Below are 14,225 nucleotides of genomic sequence, written 5' to 3' on the forward strand. Positions count from 1 at the left end.
CCATGTATAAAGCCGTCTTTTAGGTTGTTGGAAGAGAGTGTTTGTTATACACAGCGAGTTTTCCTGGCAAAATTCTATCAGCCTGCGTCCCGCTTCATTTTGTTCTCCCAGACCATGCTTGCCTGTGATCCCAGTTGTCATTTGACTTCCCACCTTGGCATTCCAGTCTCCTGTAATGAAAATAATGTCTCTTTTTGGTGTATTATCCAGTAGGTCCTGCAGATCCTCATAGAACTGATCTACTTCTGCTTCTTCAGCAGCTGTGGTTGGGGCGTATATTTGGATCACTGTGATGTTGAAAGGCTTTCCTTGCACTCGAATTGAGATCATTCTGTCATTTTTTGGGTTGTATCCAAGCACCGCTTTAGCAAATTTCTTATTAATTATGAAGGCTACTCCATTTCTTCGATGTTCCTCTTGTCCGCAGTAGTAGATCTGGTGGTCATCTGATGTGAAGTGGCCCATTCCAGTCCATTTCAGTTCGCTGACCCCCAGAATGTCTATCTTTAGTCTTGACATCTCACCAATAACAACATCCAATTTGCCCTGGCTCATAGATCTTACATTCCAGGTTCCTATGGTGTGTTGATCTTTAGAGCATCGGATTCGTCGTTCGCCTCCAGTACCGTCGGCCGCTAGCCTTCCTTTCGGCTTTGAGCTAGCTGCGTCATCACATCTGGGGCTAGTTGAACTTATCCTCTGCTCCTCCCCAGTAGCATTTTGGCCATCTTCCGACCTGGGAGTCCCATCTTCCAATGGCATCCCGACATATCTCTGGTTGTACTGGTCCATTTAGTTTTCTTGGCAAGGATACTGGAGTGGTTTGCCATTGCCTTCCCCAGGGATCACGCTTGGTCTGACCTCTCTGCCACAACCGTCCCGTCTTGGGTGTCCCTTCACGGTTTCGCTCATGACATCATTGAGGTGCTCAAGCTCCAGCGCCCCGACAAGGCGGCGATCCTTTGCCGACAAGGCGGCGATCCTTTGGGAGTTGTAGTTGCTGGGATTTTTAGTTCACCTGCAATCAAAGAGCATTCTGAACCCCACCCAACAATGGACTGAACCAAACTTGGCACACAGTTCTCCCATGACCAACAGAAAATACTGGTAGGGTTTTGGTTGTGTAGTGTTCTTTGGTTTTGGAGTTGTAGTTCACCTACATCCAGAGATCACTGTCGACTCAAACAGTGATGGATCTGGGCCAAACTCTACACGAATACTCAATATGCCCAAATGTGAACACTGGTGGAGTTTGGGGAAAATAGAATCTTGACATTTAGGAGTTGTAGTTGCTGGGATTTATAGTTCACTTACAATCACAGAGCATTCTGAACCCCACCAACTATAGAATTGGGCCAAACCTCCTACATAGAACCCCCATGTGGGCCACAGCAACACGTGACAGGGGATGGCTAGTATATACATAAATATATACACTATATACTGTGTTTTCTGATGGTCTTTGGTGACCCTCTGACACTCCCTCGCAACCCCCCCCCCCCCCCCCGGGGTCCCGACCCCCAGGTTGAGAAACGCTGTGATAGAGGGAGCTCACCCACGCTCTCCCAGATTCGAACCTGTGACCTGTCGGTCTTCAGTCCTGCCGGCACAGGGGTGCCACGGGTGGCTCATTAAGTGTAGATGAGTCCTCACAGTGAGATCCCCATCCTGCCACCCCTTTCCTTACATTGAGCAATGAGAAGAGCTGCCTTTCAGAAGGAGATGTGAAGCAAAGGATTCTGCATGGCTCGGGGAAACCAGACAGCACGGGCTTATCGTTAAGAAAGATGTGCATGCTTTCAGGATCAAAAAGGGAAACCCTCTGGGAAGCTTAAGAGGTGTTAAAGCAACTGAGGAATCAATCATGTGACAAAACCAAAAGGAGAAAGGAAAGAAAAATGCAGGCAGTCACTTTGTAGCCCTTGGGCTCTCCTGCTGTTCAACTGTGACACGCGTTTCAACGTCAGCCAGAATGGCTTTGTCTTAGTGGTTTTAAATTTCAATGCAGGGACTCCGAGGGGTGGGGAGGGAAAGGGATCATATTATGCACACGAGGCAGACTGATAGCCGCATCATTTGCCAACATGACACTCTGTCACTTCTACTCCCACAGTCCCTGCCGTCACCTTATCAAAGCAGTAGCGGCACAAGAACAGATGAAAACTGCTTACCTGCTGTTACCTAAAGTGAATCCACTGGGATTGGGAGACCAGGGGGGAAACAGACCTAGCCTTTTAAGCCACTTGTTCCACTCTCACCTTTTATTCCTCTCTATTTTTTTTTCTCATAAAAGAAACCCTAAACAGGTAACTGATTGATAGGCTTCAACACAGGTGACTCCCTACCTGCCTAGGATTTCCATAGGATTTTCAATACATTATCCTTCTTCCTTTCAACTCCCTTAGAAGTCGAATTATTCACCTTTCCCAGCTATATTTGGAAGTGTATAGCTATGCTGACATTTATTTTTATTTTATTTATTTCAGCACGTCAACGACTTAAATCAAGAAATAGTTTTCTAAGATCTAAGATCTACAGAGACACTCGCTCAGCAAGCGAGAGTCCAAAAGTGGCAGGCTCAAACTCAGAACCCCAGCTATGCCCGTACCTTGGGAAGTCTGACTTGGCCACAGTAGTCCACACTCTGGTTACATCCCGTATAGACTACTGCAACGCTCTCTACGTGGGGTTGCCTTTGAAGACTGCTCGGAAGCTTCAAATGGTCCAGCGTTCGGCAGCCAGGTGGCTAACAGGAGCGGCACTCAGGGAGCATACTACTCCTCTGTTGCGCCAGCTCCACTGGCTGCCAGTTTGCTACCGGGCACAATTCAAAGTGCTGGCGTTAGACTATAAAGCCCTAAACGGTTCTGGTCCTACTTACCTCTCCGAACGCACCTCCTCCTATGAACCGGCTAGGACACTAAGATCATCTGGGGAGGCCCGGCTCTCTGTCCCGCCTGCATCACAGGCACGCTTGGCGGGGATGAGAGTCAGGGCCTTCTCAGTGGTGGCCCCTCGGCTGTGGAATGTCCTGCCTGCAGATATCAGATCCCCCCCCCCTGCTGGCGTTTTGGAGGAAAGTGAAGACCTGGCTGTTCAAACAAGCATTTGATTAAACAGTGTAATTGAACATAGGAATACGGAATAATGCATGATGAGACTGGATTCTGATTTTACTGTTGAGGCGCTAATGATTGTTATACTGATGTTTAATGATTTATGTTACAATTGTTTTTAATTGCCCTATACTTGTCTCATGATGTTTTGTATCGATGTTGTTCACCACTTTGAGTCGCCTGAGGGCTGAGAAAAGCGGTATATAAATAAAGTAAATAAGTAAATAAGTAAATAAATAAATGGCTGATACCAAATGAGTCTCTCCCTCCTGGGCACACAGAAAACTAGGCGACTTGGATGGCGCTGAACATACTGCGCTCTAGCACCACGAGATGCAGAGCCAACCTCCAGAAATGGGGCTACAAAGTGGAATCCACGAAATGCAAGTGTGGAGAAGAGCAAACTACAGACCACCTGCTGCAATGCAACCTGAGCCGCGCCACATGCTCAATGGAGGACCTTCTTGCAGCAACACCAGAGGCACTCCAAGTGGCCAGATACTGTTCAAAGGACATTTAATCAACTACCAAGCTGACAAACTTTGTGTTTTGTTTGTTTGTTTGTTAAAAAATGCAATACAACTGTTTGGTTTGCTCCTGACACAATAAATAAATAACCCTGCCCTTAGAATCATAGAATCATAGAATCAAAGAGTTGGAAGAGACCTCATGGGCCATCCAGTCCAACCCCCTGCCAAGAAGCAGGAATATTGCATTCAAATCACCCCTGACAGATGGCCATCCAGCCTCTGTTTAAAAGCTTCCAAAGAAGGAGCCTCCACCACACTGCGGGGCAGAGAGTTCCACTGCTGAACGGCTCTCACAGTCAGGAAGTTCTTCCTCATGTTCCTTCTCAACCCCCAGAGGGGGACTCAGGGTGCCTTACAGTCGGCAACAATCCGATGCCCCCACATATAACATCTATATAAATAAAAATGTAATGTTTGTTTGTGGGATTAAAATAACTCAAACACCACTGGGAGGAATTGACACCAAATTTGGACACCAAACACCTATCAGGCCAACGAGTGACCATCACTCATAAAAACACTGAAAAACTCATCAGAAGAGACTTAAAACCCCCCAAACCAAAAATACATTACTACGCATGCACAAAACCGCACACGCACACATATATATACATGCAAACACACACACATATATACATATACACAAATATATACACACACAAAACACATATACACAGACTGGGTCACAGTAAGGCGTGGCAGAAGACAGCTAGTAATAAAATAAAATAATTAAATAGATATAAAAACGTTAAAACAATTCAAATTAAGATCTGTTTTAAATATTACTGGCTGGCCTTATCTGAAACGAATTCTGTGACCAGTGACTCAATCAGAAACTTGTCCATTATCCATTTTCTATAGCGTTGTCATCATTGTCATTGTCAGCCTGTTACCCAAAAGCCTGGTCCCACAACCATGTTTTCAACTTCTTTCTAAAGGAAAGGAGGGATGTAGATGAACTAATTTTACTGGGGAGCGAGTTCCACAGGTGGGAACATTCACAGAACCATAGAATAATAGAGTCGCTAGAGACCTCATGGGCCATCCAGTGCAACTCCCTGCCAAGAAGCAGGAAAATTGCATTCAAATCACCCCCGACAGATGGCCATCCAGCCTCTCTTTAAAAGCTTCCAAAGAAGGAGCCTCCATCACACTCTGAGGCAGAGAGTTCCACTGCTGAACAGCTCTCACACAGGTTCTTCCTAATGTTCAGGTGGAATCTCATTTCCTGTTAGTTTGAAGCCATTGTTCCACATCCTAGTCTCCAGGGCAGAAGAAAACAAGCTTGCTCCCTCCTTCCTATGACTTCCCCTCACATATTTATACATGGCTCTCATCATGTCTCCTCTCAGCCTTCTCTTCTTCAGGCTAAACATGCCCAGCTCTTTAAGCCGCCCCTCACAGAGCCTGTTCTCCAGACCCTTGATCATTTTAGTCCCCCTCCTCTGGACACATTCTAGCTTTGCATCGATATCTCTCTTCAATTGTGGTGCCCAGAATTGGACACAGTATTTCAGGTGTGGTCAGACCAAGGCAGAATAGAGAGGTAGCATAACTTCTCTGGATCTAGACACTAGACTCCTATTGATGCAGGCCAAAATCCCATTGGCTTTTTTAGCAGCCGCATGATAGCTAAAAATCAGTATCAATTGCATCAGTGAAAAAAAAAAAGATGAAGCAAAGATGTAATCTATATATATATAAATGCTCTCTGCGTAATGAGTACCTTAAAAACAAAAGAACCAATGAGTGAAATCACACCAAATTTTGCAAGAAAAGTCTCACAACACAAGGAGTGACCATTACTCAAAAAAAATATATGATTTTGTCATTTGGGAGTTGTCGTTGCTGGGATTTATAGTTCACCTACAATCAAAGAGCATTCTGAACTCCATCAATGATGGAATTGAACCAAACTTGGCACACTGTTCTCCCATGACCAACAGAAAATACTGGAAGGGTTTGGTGGGCATTGATCTTGAGTTTGGGAGTTGTAGTTCATCTCCATCCAGAGAGCACTGTGGACTCAAACAATGATGGATCTGGACCAAATTTGGCACAAGCACTCAATACGCCCAAATATGAATACAGATGGAGTTTGGGGGAAATAGACCTTGACATTTGGGAGTTTTAGTCACTGGGATTCACAATTCACCTACAATCAAAGAGCATCCTGAACCCCACAAACGATAGAACTGGGGCAAACTTCCCACACAGAACTCCCATGACCAACAGAAAATACTTAAGGCCATCCAATCCAACTCCTTCATCAGGGCAAGAAAACGTAATCAAAGCCCTCCTGACAAAGAGCCATCCAGCCATACATACATACATACAGATAGATGTATATGATTCACACACACAGAGATATAGTATCATAGATTTGAAAGGGACCCTTAAAGATGGACAATGATATGTTGCATGTTCCAGTGTGTGCAAACCAGACAATCTCTACATCAGTGGTTCTCAACCTGGGGGTCGGGACCCCTGGAGGGGTCGTGAGGGGGTGTCAGAGGGGTCGCCAAAGACCATCAGGAAACACAGTATTTTCAGTTGGTCATGGGGGTTCTGTGTGGGAAGTTTGGGCCAATTATATTGTTGGCGGGGGTTCACAGTGCTCCTTGACTATAGGTGAACTATAAATCCTACCAACTACAACTCCCAAATGTCAAGGTATATTTTCCCCAAACTCCACCAGTGTTCACATTTGGGCATATTAAGTATTCATGCTACGTTTGGTCCAGATCCATCATTGTTTGAGTCCACAGTGCTCCTTGGACGTAGGTGAACTACAACTCCCAAACTCAAGGTCAATACCTACCAGATCCTTCCAGTATTTTCTGTTGGTCAGGGGAGTTCTGTGTGCCAAGATTGGTTCAATTCCATCGTTGACAGAGTTCAGAATGCTCTTTCATTGTAGGTTCACTATAATATATCCCAGCAGCTACAACTCCTAAATGACACAATCACCCCCCCCCCCCAACCCCACAAGTATTCAAATTTGGGCATATTGGGTATTTGTGCCAAATTTGGTCCAGTGAATGAAAATACATCCTGCATATCAGATATTTACATTACAATTCATAACAGTAGCAAAATTACAGTTATGAAGTAGCAATGAAAATAATGTTATGTTTGGGGGTCACCCCAAACATGAAGAACTGTATTAAGGGGTTGCGGCATTAGGAAGGTTGAGAACCACTGCTCTACATCAACACTGACAAAGAAACAGCAAGAAATACTGTTTACCCACAAGCATAAAGACATTACATATATTAGAAACCAACACTTTCTCATTACTTTATTTTCCAGATCAACAGATTGGGCCACAGCAACGCGTGGCAGGGGACAGCTAGTGTAAATATATAATTATAAATATATAATCAGTAAATGCCTGCATTAAGGAAAATTTCATACAAACGTCCACTCAAACCTTGGTGTACACCAAAATTTACAGCAAAGTGCAGTATGTTGGGAAAACGTTTAAAACACACACACATTTGTGTTGTGATGTGGAAATGAGGCACCAGCATCTTTGAAAAAATATGCAGCTCATTGGAAATAAAATGAACACGTCCACTATACTCCCATTTATGCAGGTCAAAATCCCATTCTTTGGTTTATATATATATCAAAAATATAAACCAAGGAATGTCAGCACAGCTATACACAGCTATATGAATGCAGAATGGCTTGGTGAATGCAGATGCAAATCTAAAGGAATTATTTCCCTTAAAAAAAACCCCATGGACAACGGAATACAAAACTCAATTAACACAATGCTCCCAAATTTAGGAAAGGTGTTTCTCATTACATTTGCTCCCTACGCTGCACTTGATTGATCTGAAAAGTCTTTCTGGCCATCTTTAAGGCCACCCTGACCTTTGGCATCTGTGGGCTGCGGAGATAATGGAAGGGTCATAGTCAGGGCTGAGTCAATCGCAGAAAGCCAAAGGAAGAGTGCCTGCCAACAGCAGGCTGGTCTCATGGAGTTGCTCTTTTCAAAGGGAGCCTGGTTTTCAATGCTTTGAGAGAAATGTGTGCTCACTTTTCCCAGATCAATAACAGGGAGTGGGGGGAGGGAAAGAACAGGAGGAAACACATGCAAACAGAATGGTTATCGATGCCTCCAAGGAGGAAGAAGAAACAAGAAAGGATTTTCTCCAGAGATGCATTAGGTCTTCTGTCATACAACTCATCAGCCTGCAGAACTGAGCAAGAAGTGCAGGAAAGTGTTACCATTCTGCTGGCATTCAAGATATCCCTGGCCCAGATCCAGAAGTGACAGGGTTTGAGAAAACTGGCCACCCCTTCTGAGTCAAAGATGCGACGCAGCCTGCAATGCTTAATCAGCAAGCATTTATGGGGGTCTGTTTGGGAGATGACTACTGTTCTGTCGCGCGCTGGGCCTGTAACAGCTGTACTTTTCTATAGGACGTATACTTTAAGCCCAGCGGGAAACCAGGGGCGCCTCAAAGAGAGGTTCTCAGGGATTTTTCTGAAGCAATGGTCTTTAGAGTCTTTAATGATGCAACGAAGTCTTTATTATGGAACAAACAACAAATCTTCAATGGTTCAAACAACACTTCAAGGCTTTCTTAGTCTAGTCCTCAATGGACTGGTACCTGACTTTGATTAACTAAACTTTCTCTGTAGCAAAAACCCCTTTTAACTTCTTCCAGGCTGCTTTCTATCTATGCCTCATCGGTGTGGAACCTACTACCGACTCCAAATGCATCTGGGTATCGAGTAGACCTACCAGCTGAGGCTTGAAGATATTTCAGCTGGAGTTCCGTGGATCTGTAATGTTGCTCTCCCTTCGAGAATTCTTAGAAATTTCAGGGCTGTTCCCTCTGATGCTGTGAGGCTGAGAGGCTATGAGCTCCCAGCCAGAGCTTTTGGAACCTTTCTCCTGGAATTTCTGTTTCTATTTTCCCCGGATGTTATTTTTCCCTGGATGCTCCTTTTTCCCTGGATAGTTATTTTTCTCTGGATGCTCCCTTTTCCCTGGATGGTTATTGAAAAAGGAAGCTTTTCTACAGGACGAGCTGGTCTACATCCTATAGCTTAGCTACCTTGTGTGAGACTGCCCCAAAATGGCTCATTTCCCTCCCAGAGCCCAGAACAAGGGGCGGAACCAAAGCTTAATTATGATGGACAGGAAGCCTGCCCTATGACTGCAAAACAGATAACAGAAAGAAAATAAAGTTGGAGCTCTTGGTACAGCCGTACCAGCACAACTACAGAATGGCTTTGACAAGCATCCAGTCTCCATCACATTATTGCAAGGCAGAAATGCAATTGGTCAGCTGCCTTCAGTGCTGTTATGATGCTTGCTTCATTTCCATCTCCTTCTCATTTTAGAAGCATATGCGCATATACATGCAAAGTAACTACATATCGCCCTTGTAGCAGCTATTTATCCTTTCCAGCGACAGGAAAGCTAGACCCATAGTTTCCAGTTTATCATCCCAACAACAATATCATTTCATGTAAAGGTAAAGGTTTCCCCTTGATATTAAGTCTAGTCGTGTCCACCTCTGGGGGTGAGTGCTCCTCTCCATTTTAAGCCAAAGAGTCAGCAGTTCAGCATGCACAAAGTGTGCTGTCGCATGCTGGGCCTGAAATAATGTCTGTTTACAGGACATGTTTAAAAAATCATAATATATCTTGTCAACAGATATAAAGGATCCTATATTATACCTTGGCACCGCTCTAAAGGATTATAGATTATTAATCCCACAGCTGTACACCACTTTAAAGATCATGGTCTGATATCTCAAAATAAATCTCGCCGCTGGACACCAATTTGATAAACTATGCTTCTTGGCATTTAGATGTATGTTGAGGTAACGAGTATACTCTGGTAGAGTTGCTGCCACCACCCAAAGTAATTTGGGACTATTAAAGAATGGTTCCCTGAGGTAAACTCTTTCCTGCCCACCAGCTCTCCCTTTGGCTCCCTGAAATGACTGTGATGTAAAGATGTTTAAAACCACTGGAATTATTCTCACAAAATGAATCGCTACTGAGGCTTATTCAAAAGTTGAACTAGATAAAATGTTTATTGATATAATATAAACAATCAACTATCTTCATTAATGAGGGCACAAGTTTGAATGGTTTCTGGGGCACAATATTCTGAATGGTTACTTAAACAAGTTACTTGACTTAAAAATGAGTAAGACTCCTCACTCTACCCTGACACAGTAGCAGTGAGTTCCCCAGACAAACTTAACCAGGTTGTCCCCAGAGCAAATAGCTACACTCTAAACAGAGTCTTCTAAAAGCTAAACTACTCTGACCCCAGAGAGCAAACCACTTGTGTAAAAAAAATCCCACACAAGCACCGAGGCGTCTACTCTGACCCTCCTGGCCAAATAATGTAGAATCGCCTATCACAAATGCCCTCTGACAGACAAATCTTAGCTCACCAAACATCCACCTCTCTTCTCTGTTCCCAAAACCACCCTCTTTCTTCAAAGCCAAAAATCAATCTCCTCTCTTTCTGCCAAGTTGACACTTTTTCCCTCTCAGGGCTCAACTCCTCCCATCTGCCCTAACCAATCCAGAGAGATCTCCAGCTCCTCCCCTCTTCTACTCTTACACTCCCAAGATGTCTGCCTCCCTCGCTTACACTCCCAAAATGGAGGCCTGCTTACTGACATCTCAGGCTCCTACTTTGGCCTACGAGGTAAGAATCATCACAACGTGCCTTCTGTATGCCCAATGGGATGCCGGGGTGCCTCAGCTGAAGGGCCCTTTAGACTTCCCAACACAAAGTTCTATTGAAGCCCAAGATAGATTCAACAAAGTTCTTTATTTGGGCTTAAATTTTCAAACAAATGAATTAAACACTTTATAACTTTGGAAAATGGGTAGCTTCCTCAATCTGTCAACAAGGGGGCAGGCAACTGGTGGTAAACCGTTCTTTTCTTTCCTTAGGGAAATCTTTTGACCCTTCCCTGGGCAATCTCTCTTTACCTTGCTGGCGTGAGGACCCTACTCCCAGCTCCAAGCTGTTTTATGGATAGCCTAAGTGGTCCCTGTAGATCTGCCAAGCTGAAAAGGTGTCCTTTAGTTTCTCCACGAAGGCTGTGGGAACTGTCCTGTTGCTCCAACAAAGGCTGGCTGTATTTCCCCAGCAAAAGCTGTGGAATCTTTCCTTTTTTCCCCCAGCAAAGCTGTGAGAAATGACGCTTTTGTGCAGGTGGGAAAGAGAATCCCACACGTCCTGCTGTTAGGCTTCAAACAGTGAGACTGAACAAAAGCCCTCCTTTCCCTCCAAAACCCTGGGGAAAGGGGCGGGCCTAAAGGCTCTAGCGATGATTGAAAGGTTACTGGATCTATGACTGCAACCTGGGGAAGCTACCTGATTGCCAAATGCATGGCTTAAATAGATTCATGGAAACTAGTAGTGCAAGAAAAGGAATTCAAATCTCCTGGCACTGAAAGGTTTAACCCATTGCACCACCGTGGCTTCTCTGACTTTAACTTATAGCAACTCTATAAAAGTTGGTTAAATTAAATGGAAGGCAGCAGGAATCAAGGAAAACACATTACAGAAGCACTGACTCAATAAAGGAAGCCACAACCTTGAGTTTGCACAATCTTGGCAGTGGAGCTCCTTAAACAGGGGGGTTGATTGCTGCCTGTAATTCACCCCCGTTATTAATCTGGCAGCCGAGCATTGGACCAATTGGAGTTTCCGGGCCATCTTCAAGGGTAGCCCCACTTCCTATAGGCATGGTAATAAATATAGATGGCTGAAGGGATCCTAAAGGCTGCAAAGTGGGCCAGATCAAGAAGAACTGGTGGGAGAAAACAGGCTGCTTGTGTGAAGCAAGTCTACAAAGTGGGAACTTTTAATCACCGGTTCTGTAAGCAAGCCCTGAACGTGGTGAGTTATGCAGGGTCAAGGATGAGCACATTCCTTGCGCAGCCAACTGCATGATGTTATGGGGTATCAGGTTAGTTGTTCTTATGATTTATTCAAATACTCATCTCAATCTATTTTTGCAAGGAGGGATGATATCTTCAGATCACAGTTAATCATATATACACACAAATTGGTTTAGGAGATGAAGTATGATTAAAATGAAACCCAAACCCTGCAGAATTGGAGAGATGGGCCCGATCAGTATGCAAGCTCGACTGTCTTCGTTTCTAGACTTGCCAGCTTCAAGAGCTGCAACACTTTTCCCACGAAGGCTCTGGGAGAAGCCCTAGCCAGCATAATGAGGGTTGCTGGAAGTTGTGTTTCAACAACATCTGGAGCTTGGCTGCTCCGGGAGCATATTTTAATGGTGAAGAAACACCAGCAAGGTGTCATTTATTTTCTTTGCTAAGCAGAGTACCTGTGGGATTTTCTAGCTTCAATGTCAAAATAAAATAGCTGGCCTTGGGTACTGTATCCTTGACTTCAGAAGGGAAGGGCGCCATATTTGCTGCTCTGCCTCAGGCAGTAAGATGCCTTGGTTATGAGATGGAAAACAGATTCATATTTTAGTCCGTGTCAGAGCAGAGGGAAAGCCATTTTTCTCCGTTTCAGAAACACCAACGCCTTCATTGTCAAGTGCCCCATAAATATATGGCTTGGTGCAAAAAAGCAAAACAATACCATAATTTGAACATGAAATTTCATTTCTAGCAACAGTCCAAGACAATATAAACTACCGCAAAACTCACATTTTGGAACTCCCGGTGAACAATTTGGCTTGGAAGGCAGACACTTCAAGATCCTATTCCAGAAGGTGCCTAGTAATATAAGAAATACACAATGTAAGAAAAGAATTATCCATGCCATAGTATTTCCAAAGTCTGTGTATGGATGGGAACACTGGACAGTGAGGAAGCTAAGAAGAAAATCAAACTCAAAATGTGGTGCTGAAGGATAGTTCTGCAGATATCATGGACTGCCAAGAAACAAACAAATGGGTCCTAGAACAGATCAAGACTGAACTGCTCCCAGAAGCCAAAACCTCTAAAATGAGGTTACTGCAATTTGAGAATACAATGAAACAACATTTTGTTGTTGAAGGCTTTCATGGCTGGAATCGCTAGGTTCTTGTGGGTTTTTTCGGGCTATAGGGCCATGTTCTAGAGGCATTTCTCCTGACATTTCGCCTGCATCTATGGCAAGCATCCTCAGAGGTAGTGAGGTCTGTTGGAATTGGGACAATGGGTTTATATATCTGTGGAATGGCTGGGGTGGGGCAAGGAGCTCTTCCCTGCTGGAGCTAGGTGTGAATGTTTCAACTGACCACCTTCATTAGCATTTGAAGGCCTGGCTGAGCCTGGGAAAATCCCCTGTTGAGGGGTGTTAAGATGTGCCTGGTTGTTTCCTCTCTGCTGTTTTGCCCAATTCCAACAGACCTCACTACCTCTGAGGATGCTTGCCATAGATGCAGGCGAAATGTCAGGAGAAATGCCTCTAGAACATGGCCCTATAGCCCGAAAAAACCCACAAGAACCTAACATTTTGTTGTTATTATTAACTGATGTGAGAGAATTGGCCCTCTGCAGAGACATTGCCCAGGGGATGCCCAGATGTATTACCATCCTGTGGAAGGTTTCTCTCATATCCCACATGGGAAGCTGGAACTGACACATGGGAGCTTACCCTGTCTTGCGGATTCGAACTGCTGGCCTTCAGGTCAGCAGTTCAGCATGCACAAAGGTTTAACCCATTGCACCACCATGGCTTCTCCGACTTCAACTTATAGCAACTCTATAAAAGTTGGTTAAATTGAAGGCAGCAGGAATCAAGGAAAACACATTACAGACGCACTGACTCAATAAAGGAAGCCACAACCTTGAGTTTGCACAATATTGGCAGGAATATTAATAACACGGAGTAAGGTAAAGGTAAAGGTTTCCCCTGACATTAAGTCTAAAGGTAAAAGGTAAAGGTTTTCCCCTGACATTACATTTAGTCGTGTCCAACTATGGTGTGTGGTGCTCATCTCCATTTCTAAGCCGAAGAGCTAGCATTGTTCATAGACACCTCCAAGGTCATGTGGCCAGCATGACTGCATGGAGCGCCCTTACCTTCCCACCGGAGCGATACCTATTGATCTACTCACATTTGCATGTTTTTGAACTGCTAGGTTGGCAGAAGCTGGAGATAACAGCGGAAGCTCACGCCGCTCCCCGGATTTGAACCTGCGACTTTTCAGTCAACAAGCTCAGCAGCCCAGCGCTTTAACCCACTGTGCCACTGGGGGCTCCTCTGACATTAAGTCTAGTTGTGTCCAATTCTGGGAGGTGGTGCTCATCTCCATTTCTAAGATGAAGAGCCAACAGTGTCTGTAGACACCTCCAAGGTCATGTGGCCAGCATGACTGCATCGAGCACTGTTACCTTCCCACAGAAGCAGTACATATTGATCTATTCACATTTGCATGTTTTCGAACTGCTAGGTTGGCAGAAGCAGGGGCTACCAGCAAGAACTCACCCCACTCCCTGGATTCGAACCGTCAATCTTTTGGTCAGCAAGTTCAGCAGCTCAGTGGTTTGACCCGCTGCACCACCACAGAGTATCAGAGGTCTTTTATTCATAGGGTTGTTATGGGTTGAA

General features: G+C 44.6%; 1 protein-coding gene across 2 annotated transcripts in view; it reads right to left on the bottom strand.

The window, feature by feature from the left end:
* Window positions 1–14,225, bottom strand: part of PKNOX2 (PBX/knotted 1 homeobox 2) — a 475,342-nt gene that overhangs the window by 339,084 nt on the left and 122,033 nt on the right. The window contains exon 3 of one of the 2 annotated variants that reach the window (XM_060786949.2): window positions 12,335–12,403. The exons of the other annotated variant lie outside the window; for it this stretch is intronic. The gene's annotated coding sequence lies outside the window, so the exon portion shown is untranslated. The remainder of the gene's footprint in view (window positions 1–12,334; window positions 12,404–14,225) is intronic. 2 annotated transcript variants of the gene reach the window in all.

The sequence above is a fragment of the Anolis sagrei genome, chromosome 7, assembly GCF_037176765.1.
Source record: "Anolis sagrei isolate rAnoSag1 chromosome 7, rAnoSag1.mat, whole genome shotgun sequence".
NCBI lineage: Eukaryota > Metazoa > Chordata > Lepidosauria > Squamata > Dactyloidae > Anolis > Anolis sagrei.